At 34.0% G+C, this 14,904-nt stretch overlaps 1 long non-coding RNA gene and 1 other non-coding gene across 2 annotated transcripts in view; both read left to right on the top strand.

The window, feature by feature from the left end:
• Positions 1-14,904, top strand: part of LOC105097691 (uncharacterized) — a 708,424-nt gene that overhangs the window by 400,492 nt on the left and 293,028 nt on the right. The gene's annotated exons all lie outside the window — the stretch shown is intronic.
• Positions 519-592, top strand: TRNAT-GGU (transfer RNA threonine (anticodon GGU)). Its single transcript has one exon. It is a non-coding gene; the product is annotated as a tRNA-Thr (tRNA).

The following is a 14,904-nucleotide window of genomic DNA, read 5'->3' as shown; positions in this document are numbered from 1 at the left end:
GCCTTTGGGTCTCTGCTAAATGCAAGTGATGAATACTGACTTTCTTTGCTACTGCAAGCTCTGAATAGCCTCTGTTCTCATTTGGGTGGTCTTTGTTTATTTTCATATGTGAGTGACTAATAAGAATGTGCAAGTAGGTAATAATAAATTATTTGAGCCCATTAAGTGTTAAAACTTACAAAAATAAGGTATTTTAATGAAATATTCTAATAGAGGTAGTTCTCCTAATTTTATTTTTTAGAATTATTGATAGCTATACTTTTTGTAAAAGATATAAGGGTTGTTTAAATAGCTAAATAGTAATGAAAATTTGTTGTGGAAATGAGCTTATATGCTGCATAATATAATTACCTATCTAAGTTATTTTTATCCCATAGAAGATATAAGTTCAGCTTATGGGCATGTTAATGTGCATGAATATTTTGAAATGCATGCTGAATATATTAATTCTTCAAAATTTTGTAATATAGTACAAAATGTTATAGTATATAGACTTGCATGAAATAAATAACTTTGGGGGAAGGTATAGCTCACGTGGTAGAGCACATGCTTGGTGTGCATGAGATCCTGGGTTCAATCCCCAGTATCTCTATAAAAAAATAATTAAATAAATAAACCTAATTACCTTCACACTCCCAAAATATGTATATGTAACTTTGAATATGAATAGTAATGGATATTAGGGAATATGTGTGTGTTTAATTTTTTAAAGGTTTATTTTCAATAAGACAGCTTATCTTTGCAATTAAAAAAAATTTCATGCTTTTTATAATCCTGAATATCGACCAGTTTTAAAAAATCAATAAATGTGCATGAAATTCTGAGCTAGATATCATTCCTTTTTGCAGAGTTTTGAGGTATTAATATTTTTTCCTCCATAATTTTTCTAAAGATATATCAAAAAATGATATTTGCTGTGGAAGTCTATTTTGTATGCTAACTAGATGTTACTTATGCATATAAAAGTATTGAAAAAATCCTTAGAGAGAGGTTTTTATCCATTAGGAAGTGCTAATGCATAGGTCTATGCTGTTAACTTTCATATAAAAATGTTACTTGAAGGTATAAATATTTACCATGACAAAAATCTTCTTAATAATACTTGAATTTAAAAATTTAATGTATTACTTCACAATTGCATTATGATTTTGATGGTTCTTAATATGTGAACCATGTAACAATGGCATTACCTGGGAACTTGTAAGAAATAAAAGTTCTCAGACCCCATCCCCAGTTGACTGAATCGGAAACTTTGGGGATGGGGCTAAGAATGTGTGTTTTAGTAAGTCTTCCAGGTGATTTTGATGAAAAAGTTTGAGATCCTCAGATCTATATAATGCTCCTAATTAATCCATGGAAACTTTCAACAATAATAACAAAAATGAATGTTTGATATACACAGTGAACACTATTAAGCTTTATTGAAGTTTTATGAAAATGACTAAATATACCATACATTTTGCGCCCCTGGAGATAAGGCAGTCAGAATAGTTTCTGAATTTGAAGTGTGGGACAGTGATCTATATGGGCTATTAATATTTCTTTCCTAGAATTTTATTCCTAGTTGCATAATTCAGTCAATTTACAAAAAACTAAAGAAAATGGGTAATATTATAGCTTAGGAACCTTTAAGAAATAGTGGTCAGCCATCCATTCCATCTTGAAAAATAGATAGTCTTAATTCTTTTAGCAGTTAACTTTAGTTATCTGCTGTACCTAAGTTTCATAGAGCAGGGATCCCAAACTCGAATACATTAATGGTCCAGGCTGGTAACTTGATGAAGCTGGTCAAATGGAATCTTCATTTCTATGCAGAAAATTGTTTTCTTCCAGTTATACTGAAGTAGGCCTTTCAGTTTATAATTAATTTTCCACCTTTGACAGGGACATGGGAACAGATAATGCATGCCATTTTTTTCTGGTTCTGGGAAAACAGCAATGCAAGCACAATGATGACTATGATCAGAACCTCCATCTCAGTGTTAGGAAACAGAGGGAGAGAGAGATTGTGGCAACTGAAGTGCTGTCTTGTCTTAATGGCAGGAAAGGGTCCCAGTGAGGGGGGCAGGCGGAGCCTGCTCTCCACACCTGCCAAATGTGGCCATATGTGAATGTGAAGTTGACAGTGTTGTAGCTCCCACTCTTCCCACAAAGGAGGCTAGAAATTAAGTTTTTCATCTATAATTTCTTAAAAAAAAAAACCTTTTTTTGTGGTAAGGACACTTAATACAAGATGTTCCCTATTAACAAAATTTTAAGTGCACAATACCATACTGTTAACTACAGGCACAATGCTGTACAGCGTGTGTCCAGAACTTGTTCATCTTACGTAGCTGAAACTTTATACCCATTGGATAGCAACTGCCCATTTCCCGTCTCTCAGCCACAGGCAACCACCATTTCACTCTCTGTTTCTGTGAGTTTGGCTCTTCTAGATACCTCATGTTAGTGGAATCATATACTGTTTGTCCTTTTGTGACTGGCTTATTTCACTTAATGTATTATCTCCAGTTTTGTCTATGTTGCTACAATGGCAGAATTTTCTTCTCTTTTCAAGGCTGAGTAATATCCTCTTGTGTGTGTATACCACATTTTCTTTATCTGTTCATTCATTGATGGGTATCTGGGTTGTTTCCACATTTTGGCTATTATGAATAAGCTGTGATAAGCATAGTAGCATATAAATATCTTTGAGATCCTGATTTCAGTTCTTGTGGAAATATACCCAGAAGGGGGTTGCTAGACCGTATAGTAATTCTTTTTTTAATTTAGATTGACTCAGTAGGACCCACAGTCTTTGGCACTTGGTAAACTCTGTATAGACAGTTTTATTTAGGTAGAAAGTGAGCTCACTATCTTCTTGGAGAAAAGAATGTGGATACAGGAGGTTGAGGAGATTTTTCCATGATGCATACCTTCTGTATTTCTGTATCAGAACTATCTAATATCCCTAATCAGACAAAAATAATGGGTCATTTTACCTAAGCATGTTCATCTTTCCCTGGTTTTTTAACCAGCTGATTTTAGAGGTTGTGTTGCCCTAGGACAACTAGAAAACTGTTTTAGTCAACATCTAACTAAGCTCTAAAAGCTTCAGGTAGCACTCAAAAAATTCAGGTAGCTTAATAATGAACAGCTTTTACATAATTCCTTTTTTTCTGTCTTCTATACCTATACTCTACCTCCTTTTCTCTTTGATGATAGACATCTGTTCTGATACATTTATTGAGTTTCTTTTGGTTTATGTTCTTGCCAAATAGGTATTGTTACTTTATATGCATGTATTTTTTTAAATTGAAATATAGTCAGTTACAATGTGTCAATTGTATGGATAGCATAATGTTTCAGTAATACGTATACATACATATGTTTTCATTCTTTTTCATTATAGGTTATTAAAAGATATTGAATATAGTTCCCTGTGCTATACAGAAGAAATTTGGGTTTTTATCTATTTTATATATAGTAGTTGATATTTGCAAATCTCAAACTCCCAATTTAACCCTTCCCACCCCCTTTCCCCCTCGGTAACCATAAGTTTGTTTACTATGTTTGTGAATCTGTTTCTGTTTTGTAGATAAGTTCATTAGTTTCTTTCTTTCTTTCTTTCTTTCTTTCTTTCTTTCTTTCTTTCTTTCTTTCTTTCTTTCTTTCTTTCTTTCTTTCTTTCTTTCTTTCTTTCGATTCCACATATGAGTGATATAATATGGTATTTTTCTTTCTCTTTCTGGCTTATTTCTTCTTAGAATAATGATCTCCAGATTCATCCATGTTGCTGCAAATGGCGTTATTTTATTCTTTCTTATGGCTGAGTAGTATTCCATGGTATAAATATACCACAGCTTCTTTATCCAGTCCTCTGATGATGGACATTTAGGTTGTTTCCATGTCTTGGCTATTGTAAATAGTTATATGCGTGTATTTTTAATTCATTTAAAAGTAGTTGGGTTACAATTTAAAAAGTTCAGCATTGTAATTGCTATATAATCTCTAATTATGGTTGTCTATAAAATGACAAACTGCAGTTATTTAAACAAAAGAAGATTTCTACCTATTGAGCTGCAGTGAAGCTTAAACAATTAAACTTTTTAAGATGTTTTGACATTTTTAATAGATTTATGATCTTTAAAGAAAATTTTAGTTTCTTCCTTAACTTTCCCTGTCTTTAGAAAAGCACAATATTTGAATAAGCCCCCAATTTTTAGGGTGAACATATCTAGATTGCTAAATTAATTATTAAATGCATATATTGAGGATAAAGAAAATCACGTTAGGTACTTTTTCCTTTAAAATATCATAAAACAGGTCAAACATTTGAAACTGTATGCTAAAGTGACAAGTAACAAGTTTAAAAATAAAGTAGAATTTAAATTTAATATTCACCTGTTCTTAATTAAGTTTGTTTCATACATTCATTTCATAAGTGATAGTACATAGATATAAAAATAGACAAATTGTCAGACCATGCTGCCTAATGGATAATTATTATTCTGGAGGTATAATGAAAGATGTCCCCTGTATCTTTGCATGAACACTTTCTCTCAGTGACAGCGCGTTTTCTGTCTTTAGCATCCCATTTCTTGGTTGTCATTTTTGCTGCATTTTTCCCCCCTCTGGTTCTAAAATACCATCAATCTTAGTTTCTAGAAATAGAAAGGAGTATAGCAAAAAAAAAAAAAAAAAAAGGAAATGAAGCATAATCAGAAATAAAGCAACACTGAAACATAAAATTAAGAATAAGCTTACTTTTGAATATGGATACAGATATACTGGATAAGTTATTTTCAAAGGGTATTTAATAGTATAAGACGTAACTCTTTGTGACTTAGTTGGTTTCATCTCAGGAATGTAAGGTTGGTTTACATCTGTCTGTTGAATCACATCAATAAACAGAACAAAATTACCTTGGAGCTACTACAAATCATTAGAATTAAATACAAATGGCTGAAAAATACATACACCTATTAAACTCACTCCAGAAGGATTTTTTTAAGGTTAATAAGTAGTTTTCTATTTTAAGTCAAATGAAAACATTAACTATTACAATGAAACCCTAGAGATATTTCTACTAACATAAGTACTAAGATAAAGATACCAACTATTAATATGTTATGGAAAATTGTTTTGAAAATGCTAGCCTATGTAATGAGACAAGAAAATTAAATAATAAGTAAATATATTATGAAAGAGTTAAATATCATCATTTGTGATGATAGAATTAGCTTTAGTGTGATTTTCATCCAGATGAATACACCTTTTCTCAAACATATTCCTAAAATGACGACAAGTAAAAGAATGAGGCAGTGAAGAAATACAACTGTATGATCTTAACCACTGATACGGCCAAGTATACTGGAAAAAATAATTTGATACTACAGGTGCTCACTTTAAATGTTTTTTTAATCTTCTTTCTCTCATAGTCTCACTTTGAGGAACTAATTGTTTCCAAATACTTGCTCAAACTCTCCCCCAAGGTAATTCTGACTGGAATACATTTGACTCTGTAATTATTTATTTCCTTACTGTACAGAGGTGGTGAGTGGTATACTGCAAGGAAATTGTGAGTGTTCATATGCATCTCAGCCTTAACTGAAAACTTAACCCCAGGGTCAAACTCTCTCTGTGTCTTCAGCTTTCCTTATTCTTATGTTTCAAATAATGCATTGCATTCTAATATTCTGAAGGTTTTGGTTTTCCTCAAGATCTTGGTAGCATGTACACAGCCCCCATATTTCACAGATTTTTAAATTCTCTTTCTTCCGCCTATCCCTGTGCACTTTCCATTTGCTTTCAAAATATATTCTTGTTTAGATTAGTATTGCCCAATCAACAACAAGAGCCTCATTATAGTATGTTATCTGCTTCCTTCAAGCCCAGAAACTTCACATTTAATTTCCTATTCTTCTAGCTTGATATTATTTCCCTTTTAATGTCATGGCTTTGTATAAAATGAATAAAGCTATGACTTGACCAAAGCCCTTAATATGACTCCAGAGAAAGTGAAATGGAAATGTTACTTATTTTTCTAAAGGTGTGAAAAAAATGAATACTTTTTAATGTCTTTCCTGCCACAAACAACCCTTTTTAGTTGCTTTATAAATGCATTATAAGATATATTTATTTGTCTAAAAATGTTGCTGAAATAGGTTTAAATAAACTCTTTATCCCTTTCTCTGGAGGGGATGGGAGGGGGAAATGGATGAAAGTGTACAAGGAATACAAACTTCTAGTTCTAAAATGAATAAGTTATGGGGGTATAATGTACAAGTTCTAGGAGAAAACTAAAAGAGAGAAATTAAGATGAAGAACATTTCTATTTCTAAGCAAAAAGAGAAGTAAAAAGTAAATCCTAAAGGAAGACGCATTAAGAAGAAAAGAGCAATATCAAGAGGAACTTGTCAGTTCAGCTAAAATGTTACATATAAATAATAACCAATTTGATAAGTAAACACGTATGGACATTTGTACATTCTGAGTTTAGTCATATATTCAAGCAAGTGATATAATAACGTTCTGTACAGAGATGTTCAAGGTTCAAGTTGTTCTTTGTTGTGCTCTAGGACTCTATGAATACCCAAAGATATACTAGAAAGGAGAGAGAGTTTTCTCTTCATCGAGAGTAGTTCTTTCTGACTTTGGACACACTCGACTTCTGTAAAGCATTTACTTTGAAAAAAGTTACTCATTTTGAAAAGTGATTGGATAACCATTGTTCTTGGTTAATAATTTCCAGGAAGATTATCAGGAGCTGGTAATTTATTCTTAGGATGAGGAGAAAACCCTAATATAATAAGATAGAACTATGATAAAGGTTCAAACACTTATCAGTGATAGTTCTTTATGATACTTGCAGGTCTAGAATAATATGAAATGGAATCATAGAAAGAGACATTTAAACCCCCCCCCCCCCCGGAAGAAGGATTTATCATCCCATTATGAGCAATTAAAGGAGAGAGATCAAGGGGAGACCTTAAAGGATGATGGCTCTTTGGCTCATTGTCATGGCATTAGTAAAGAGTGTACTTTTCACCCAATGGAGAGAAATAGCTCAGTTCCTTTGGCTCACAGTGGCCTCCCTACAATGGATTCCATGAAGCCAGTGGTTAATAAAAACAGAAAAACTGTGATCAGCTGCACACATACTGCCTTTGGTAACTGTGAAATGATGTAGTATCTTACTATCTCTCTAGCACTATTTTATGCGGGATTAGGATATCTTTGAATGAATGAAATTAGGCAATCATTCAGGACCTAACACAGAAGTCTTAATCCAGCAGCTCGTTTGCTGGGTCTTGCCTGAAAGTTTTGTGTGACACACAAAATATATTTTAAATATATGAATTCATTGCTGATAGTTAAAAGAAATTCAGTTAGTCCAGAGTTCTTTCTTCTTGTGAAAGAAAAAGGCAAAATACTGCAGCACCAGACTCTATTCCTCCATGGCAGGCGGCACCTGTAGGTTAGAAGTTACTTTCCTGTCTGACCTTGCAGACTTTGAAGACAGTGACCTCTGACTTTGTAAGTGGCCGTGGTTGTATTTGTGTCCTGCGACAGAAGTAAATTGAATATGAATGTGACTGACTGTTCTTCTGTGCCAGGCAATGTCTTCAAGAAGTTCCCTTGGGCAATTCTGTTCTTAGACAGGAACAGTTCTTAGTATGAAAATAAGTTATGATTGTAAACTGACTATAACTCAATAAAATAAAATAAAAAAAAAGAAGTTACGATTTGAAGAGCTCACATATGCTTCACTGAGAGAATCAGGAAGACTGCATGAGTTGTCTGCTGGATTTCAGCTTTTTTTCCCTCCCTTTTTGCTCAAAATCTGCTACAGCCTCCCTGCAGAGAATGATCACTTAAATAGCTTCATTGTGATTATGACTTGACTGTTTCTAATAATTATATCTCAAGACAGATGAACGAGGGCTTGAAAGTAAGAAAATAGTTTGAAATCCAGTTGTAATGAGATATGAATGTTCTGTGCTGGTGGTCTGAAGCTTTGAGAAGATTTGTTACCCAGAGATACATTAACACCCCAGTAGAAACTAGAAGCAAAGAATGGGATAGAAGTAAAAAGTGCTACTTATACTAGGCCTTTACTTAGAAGAATTTGCAAAGATCTCTTTTACTTAATAGAGTGCCATTGGAGTTTCCTGCAAGAGTTAGTTCTCCTGAAGAAGGGTGTTAAGGTGAGAATAAGGCTATTAAGCCATTAATCTTAAATAGCTCAGTGGGGCAGCTGTCAGAAAATCTAATTATCTGGCCTAACTGAGACCAAATATTAGGGTATATGCAACTTAGACTGAATCTACAGCCACAAATTATTTTGACAGATTTAACCAGGTGAGTCAGCTTCCTCAAAAACACAGTCAAATCACCTTTCATGTTGTTTGCTAAAGAGCACCCAAGTATTTTGAACGGAAATGGAGAAATAGAGTCGATAATGCTAATAGCTCGTGTTTACTGAACAATGTGCTAAGCACTTTGCACACGTATCTTATTAATAGTAGCAACCTCCCAGGGGAGGGTATAGCTCAAGTGGTAGAGCGCATGCTTAGCATATACAAGGTCCTGGGTTCAATCCCTAGTGCCTCCTCTAAAAATACATAAATAAGTAAACCTAATTACCTCCCCCACCAAAAATAAATAAATAAAATAAGTTAAGAAAAAAATACTAGCAGCCACGCAAGGACAGTGTCCCATGGACACAGCACGTAGTACTCACCTAACTACAGCTGCGTTAATGAATACTAGAATTTCTACATCATTGCTAATGAAATCCACTGGGCTGGATTTTACTTACCAGCCACCATCATCCTGAATGTGAACAATGTGATGAACTTTGCACACTTGCTCAGCAAACTTTTTAAGTTGCTTTGACTTCTCACCCTAGTAGGAGAAAATAGCTTACTTCATAGCACTGACCTCATCCCTTGCTGATAACTTATTTTTATCCAAAACAAATGTTAAGATCTTTTCTAATCGATGATGAGCATCTCACTTTGCTGACACCAAGTTATTCAGTAGACGCTTCGCAAAGTGAGGCTCATTTGCATTCAACCTCACATCGCTCTGCCAGGTATAATTTGAATTTCTTGATCATGAGTGTAATTTTCCATTGACTTTTCTTATAACATAGAACATAGTACTGATACGACTGTAACTTTAATCTATTAATTTTAATATATGGCATAACTTTAAAAAAAAACCGAATTTATATCTGAGTCTTGTGAGCTATTATTTTTATAGGCATTCAGTTCTGTTATTTACTCGCTGCAGAGTTAAAATAATTTATTCTTAAATCAGACAGGCCTGTGTTTATATCTCAGTCTGGATATTCACAAAATGTATTGCATTAGGCCCTCAACTTAAATAACTTCACTTTTCTTATTTGTAGAATAAACACACTAATGGTATTCGTGGAGTAGGAATTTTGTGAGGATTAAATGAAATAATACTTCAGAAGTATTTTTCCTAGTGAGTGGCATATAGAAAATACTAAATGCGGTGTTTTCTTTTTCTTCAGTTTCACTTTCTCTCTTGTTTCCTTGACTATTCCATCATTACTTCTAGTTATTTTCACATTTTATATTAGAGAAGATTATTTTATGGAAATGTACACAATTTTAGAAATGGTCAGAGGACTTTGGCAGAGGAATCAGGTAACAGACCTCCTTTAGCAGGGACAAGTTCACGGAGAAGAAAGAGGGCAATGGAACCCAGTGCTGTGGTCATCCCCAAGTGTTGTGCCGTTTCCACTGACACCTTCACGGAATATTACTGATAATTGATGATACGGTGTATTTCAGCTTACATGTAACTAAAAATACAGCAGGGGCTGACCTAGGTGAGATAACACTTGGTGGTTTAGTTCCAGAGCCCATAGTTCTACTGGTGGTGGTATTGAAAGGAATGGATATTAGGATGGTATTAGTCAGTCAAGATGGTCAGGAAGAAAGCACAGAAACTCCCATGTGAAAAAATACAAATGGGTTTCAGTTTAGGAAGACACCCAAGTAGACTTCAGAGAAGTCACTTGTCTTGGGTATAGACTAAAGTAGGGGTACTTTGAGTTGAATGAATCTAGAAGAAATTTGCTTTGAGGAGCATGAATCCTGATAACTAAATACTCTGGATAGAAAAAAGCTTTATCACAGTGAACACAGGCTAGACTCAATATTTTTGTCAGGTCTGGAGTAGATAAGTTTTGAGAATAAATTTCAGAAAGGTCTTCCATTGTTTCCAGCTTTTCCATCCGTTATAATATATATGACTTACAGGATTAATAGGACAAAAATAACAAGTTTGTTTGTAAAATTTGATACTAAATTTACATCCAGTTTCCAAAGGAAAACTTGAAAAGTATTGCTACTACCATTATTGAAGATCATGAGGGCAATAGGAGTGCAGCCACTAAAACCAGAATATCTGAGTTTAAACTGTGTACCACCACTTACTAGCTGTGTGATTTACTTCTTTGTATCTGTTTCATCTATAACAAAGCAATAATCAGATTACCTGCTTCATAGGCTTCCTGAGAGGATTAAATGAATTAATACATACAACAGAGCTTAGAACAGAGCCCAAGTGCACCGTATTGATTTAATGTTAGCTATTACATCACTGAGTGAAATGGTGCAGGTCACTCCTTGTGTTGCCATTTTCTATTAATGTCATGATATAAATATGTACCACATATTAAAAAAAATTCCCTCAGTATGTTATTTATCCCCAAGACTAGAGCTCAGAACATAGAAGACAGATGCTCAGGATATGTTATTTGGGTTACTCAAGACCCCATTTGAATGGTTATAATTTGAATCATATCTAGTAAGGAAATTTTACTGTTTTTTTATATAATGTAGATCTTACATACAGTCTTATTAATGACCAAAAAAATCATTTTTTTGAAGATTTATGATATTCATCAAAATGAATCTCTTTTTCTGCTTGGCTGAGCATGTCCCAAGCACTAGAAATACTTTTTAAAAATACAGCTGACAAATTTTGAGCCACATCATAATGACGATCAACCTAAGCAATGTCTCCTTCTGATGACAGTGGCAGAGAGTCACTGTGAAGGCAGGGAGCAGAAATCCAAACAAGAAAACAGTTAGCCTAGGTTGAGACAGTCGAATAACTCTAAGTATCCTTGAAACTGATCTGAGTCCAAATTCACTCCAAAAATTCAGCATGCATTTGTTAAATAACCCATTTCCATACAGTGACCTTTCTGATGGAAATCATGTTTAAAATCTGCAGCAAAAACATGTCCTTACTTGTCATTTTATAGCTTAATATTCAGATGAATAGTAGCACACACTCAAAAATTTGGAGCTTCCTGCCTGTTTTCCTACTGTTAGCAGGTAATAATGACACTTACGTTTACGGCAGTATTTATTGGGCGTTTATCACAGGCTAGTCACTGTAGTAAATCTCACCTGTTATTATTCATTTAGTAGTAATTTTCAGTAATATTATCAATTATGTATTTTTATATCTTCAGTTATCCTTAGGAAACTGTGGCTTAAATTAGTTACTTATCCAAGGTCACCCCACTAACATGTGGCAGTCCAGGATTGATCTCAGGACTCCATTCTCAACCTCTATGAAATACTGCCCAGATATAGTATGATGGATAAATTGCCTATTCCTTGCAATTTAGTGAGAAACAAGCTCCCCCCCAACATTTGAACATAAGATATTATCTAATAGTTCTCAGCATATAGGATGTTCAACTCTGACCAAAGAAGATAGTTTTAAGTGGTTTATGGAACTGGCATTAAATAATTTTGAAGGTGGGAGAGTTACTCCATTTTCAACTCTTGTTCAACCAGAATTATCTCCAGGAGAAAGCATGAGTCTGGTGATCATCGCTGTAACTTCCTGAACACAAGATGATTTTTACTTTTTAGAGTGGTCTTCCTAATTTGTGGTTATCAGCAATCAGGTAAATAACAGTGTCTAGATAGAGTTAAACAGTACTTTAAAAAATTTTAGTATATATTCTATCAATAAAAATTTTTATGGGAGTGATATAAAGTGAAATTCATTTATGTAAGTAGAATTATAGTGACATAAGTTACAGTTGGGTAGAACAGTATCCCAGTAGAGGTACAAACATACGGAAAGCTTGGAAAACACTCTATTTCAATAGGTTTTTGTGGAATCATACAGCTTTGAGTTTAAATTCTGTCACTCTGTCCAACACCCCCCTCACTCCCTGTGACCTGTCCTTACTATTTTGTTCTCCTGTATAATCTCAGGAAATCATAAATTTCTTAGTATTTACACCTAAAAAATGGGATCTGAGAATGGAAATCTTATAGGATTTTTTTTTTATTAAACGTGTAAATATATGTATAGTGCTTACTCAGCGGGACACATAGTAGTCATAAGTAGGTAGAACAATTAGAAGTATTACTTTCCGGCTTTTCCTTCTCTTTCTGATTTCCATGTCTCATATTGGCTATGTTTATATCAAAAATTGAATATCACATTAAATGAACTAGAAAAAGCCTCACTCCTTGGAGTTTACTAACCTCTGTCTCTGAGTAGGGTTAGGCTCTATTATGGGAATAAAATTTATCACACTAACAGTTATTGCAGCATCAAAATTTCAAGTCAGATGAATTATTTAAATTAACTTAAAAACTGTTTAATTGAATCATGTAATTTTTTTTCTTATCACAAGTCAGTCTAATTATGAATGGTCATATATAAGTTAAATCACAAAGCTAATCAGCATGTGGCCACACCTGCTGTCAATAAAGATCAGAAAATTAAATTTCTTTACAGATATTTCTTATAACAGATATTCTGGAATTCACTGGAAAAAATTAAATGAGGACGGGCCATGTTAATAATAATGTGACATAGTAGCTTTTTTTGTCTGCTTCTGATGGGACTAAATCTGGTTGCATTGGAAGTAAGTGTTTAAATTCCATGAAGTCTCCAAAATCAACGCTTAATTTTTTTTTCTGGTTACAAGGCCTCTGCCCATGAAAATATACCTGACTGGAGCAAGCAATCCTTCCACTTAAATTCTCTTTTTTACTTGACATTAATGCTTCTTACTATACTAATGAAGTCTCATATTTGGAGACTTTGTTTGAAGGTGGATTCTGATTCATTAAGTCTGGGGTTCACCCTGAGATTCTGTATTTCAAAGAAGCTCCTAAGTAATGCTGACATTGTGGATCCACAGATCATATTTTGACAAGCAGGCATTATGTCACCTCCTTAGAAAGATCTTCCATCACCATGTCTCGTAAAGTAGTTCTCTTCCTGATATTCCTATCCCAATACCCTGCTTGATTTCCTAATAGCCATTATATCACAACTTTAATAGTTTTATTTCCTTACTTTTTGTTTGTCTACTGTCTCTAGATTATAAACTTTGCAAGGTTAGGGACCATGTTACATTGTTCATATCCCTAGCGCCTGACAATTTTAGATGCCCAAAAGACCGATGGCCAAATGAATGACAGCTATCTCTAGACTATACCAGTATGCCATAGTTTTATCTAGAACAGTGGTTCTCAAATTTTAGGGTGCATCAGAAAGCCCTGAAGGGCTTGTGAAAGTGTAGGTGGCTTAACTCCTCAGTGCAAAGTTTCTGATTCAATTGATCTGAGATGAAGTTTGAGAATTTGCAGTTCTAAGTTCCCAGGTGTTACTGATGCTGATGCCACTGGTGTAGGAACTACACTTTGAGAACTGACCTATAGTAAAAGATGTACTTAATCACAAAATGTATGGGCTATTTTTTTTTTCAGTCAAGCATTTTATTGCTGTGGTTTGTGGGGGAGATATCCATTAGCTTGAGGTGAATGGAGTAAATGCTTCCTTTTTTAAGCCATAAAGCTATCTACATAGTACATTTTTCTCCTACATTTTGTGGATATTTTCTACATTATGGGATGAATGGGGAATTCAAGATTTGAAAATATTAACTACTATCTATTCTATATAAAACAGATAAAAAACAGATATCTTCTGTATAGCACAGGAAACTATATTCAATATCTTGTAGAAACCTATCATGAAAGAGTATGAAAACGAATATATGGATGATTGAAACATTATGCTGTACACCAGAAATTGACACATTGTAACTGACTATACTTCAGTTTTTAAAAAAAGAGATGATACTGAAAGGCTAGTGCTGACTCTGAGGAAATACTCAAGCTATCTAATTCTCCTACTTGTCTGGCACTTATGGTTTGGTTTTTAGGAATCACCTAGCAATTGTGAGTATGGAGTTCATACATGTGTAATTATTGCTCATTTTATTATCCAAATTTTATATATTTATGTATGATTATCTATATATCTACCTACCTACCTACCTACCTACCTACCTACCTACCTATTGCCTTAAAGAAAGGAAAGGAGGAAAGGGAAGAAGTGCTGTCACTGAATCATATCTCATGGATTACAATCACCCCAGACTCTTTTAAGTCTCATGTCATGTCCCTTGCTCACTGCCTTCTGACATTTTGCAAGCATCAAGTTGGCCCTTGAGATCATTCATTCTGACTTGCCTGGTTTGGTTTCCCTCACAATAGCTCAGAGCCCAGAACTTCCTTTTCCTTTCTTGTTCTCTCTCTCTCTCTTTTTTTTTTTTTTTTTTTTTTTTTTTTTTTTTTAGCATGCAAAGCCTTACCTTCTTGCCCAAATTGTGTTCCCTTTTCTTTCCACTTTGCAATGATGAAGCATCACCAGAAAATGGAGAAGACTGAATAATTGCTGCATAAGCTTTCTAGTGCAAGGAAAAACATTGAAGTCATTATTTTAAAGTGCGTTGTGAATTTTAAGAAAGACTATATGATACCTCGTTCTTCCTCTAATTATCTCCAGCAAATAATAACATGGGTAATGAGAACTGGAATTTAAGCCACA

This window comes from Camelus dromedarius, chromosome 27 (genome assembly GCF_036321535.1).
Source record: "Camelus dromedarius isolate mCamDro1 chromosome 27, mCamDro1.pat, whole genome shotgun sequence".
NCBI lineage: Eukaryota > Metazoa > Chordata > Mammalia > Artiodactyla > Camelidae > Camelus > Camelus dromedarius.
Note: the sequence above shows the minus strand (reverse complement) of the source record. Positions and strands in the feature narration are given on the sequence as shown.